This window comes from Microtus ochrogaster, unplaced genomic scaffold, assembly GCF_000317375.1.
Source record: "Microtus ochrogaster isolate Prairie Vole_2 unplaced genomic scaffold, MicOch1.0 UNK3, whole genome shotgun sequence".
NCBI classification, from domain to species: Eukaryota; Metazoa; Chordata; class Mammalia; order Rodentia; family Cricetidae; genus Microtus; species Microtus ochrogaster.
In genome coordinates, this window is record NW_004949101.1 from 17,511,998 (window position 1) to 17,513,222 (window position 1,225).

Below are 1,225 nucleotides of genomic sequence, written 5' to 3' on the forward strand. Positions count from 1 at the left end.
CTCTTCCAGAGGTCCTGAGTTCAATTCCCGGCAACCACATGGTGGCTCACAACCATCTGTAAAGAGGTCTGGTGCCCTCTTCTGGCCTGCAGACATGCACACAGACAGAATATTGTATACATTAATAAATAAATATTTGAAGTTTTGGATCAGGGTTAGAGCATGAATGGTTGCAGTAAATCCGCAAATGAAAAGGAAACCAGCCCATTGCTGACTCCCGCATAAGTCCCCAAGAAGTTCCGACCTGATGAGATAAGGAGAAAGGGAAAGTATGGACAAGACAGAAAATGATGTGCAATGAAAGACAGGATGCCAATAAGAAGCTAAGGACTACATGGGGGATGTGTGGAGCGCAGCAGGGAAGGGCAGGGCTTGGAAAGTGGCTGTGAGGTCTGGATTAAATGTTACCCAAAACGAGAGTCATTCCACGGAGTGTGAGCAACACACCTGCTGCATCTTTGTCTCCACATCTGCCTGGGTTACTAACGGAAGCGGCTCATCTTCATGGAGGCGGACCTGGGTTTCAAAGCGGGTGTCTTTCTCTCGGACCATCTGCTGCATGGAACTCCACTGAAGACACACGCCAGAGAAACTAGACAAGGTACACTCCAGAGTAGCTCAGAGACAAGTCTTTCAGCCTAACCTCCAAAGATGGGCACACAGCACCGACGGACAGTGCTTCTCTAAACCTCAGCTCTGAGGGCCAAGGGTGAGCATGTCAGAAGAACAAGAGGCCCAGCAGTAACTTCCAGACAAGAGAAAAAGCCTACTATCAAACTCCAATCAACTCATATGTAACTTTAATTAAAAAAATCTTCACAGATACTAAAAATGTTATAAATATGGGAGAAGAAATTTTTTAATTCTGAAAAGATTAGAAAATTAAACATACAAGTGAAGTTAAATTTCTATTAGCTCCTTCAGTATCAGACTCATGCTCAAAAATGGTCCTGGAACCTCACTCCTGTAAATTAGCAGTTCAAGCCATGAACATTATTCAAAATGCTCTACAAATAGAAATACAAGTCTATTGTATCTTGTATGGTTATCTGCTTGTGTTTTCAAGGGCACACCACCTCCCCAGAAAGCCATGTCCAGCTGTCACTGCTGCAGGCCGGTCTCTAATGCATTCTTCTCTGTCTTTCCCAACTCTTCCCACAAGAACGCGGCTTGTCTAGAGTGTTACCTAGCTCCCAGGGTTCCTCTCTGTCTTCCCCACAAGAAC

The 1,225-nt window shown here is 44.9% G+C and overlaps 1 pseudogene; it reads right to left on the reverse strand.

The window, feature by feature from the left end:
- LOC101988769 overlaps positions 1–1,225 on the reverse strand; it is a 10,460-nt pseudogene that overhangs the window by 8,439 nt on the left and 796 nt on the right.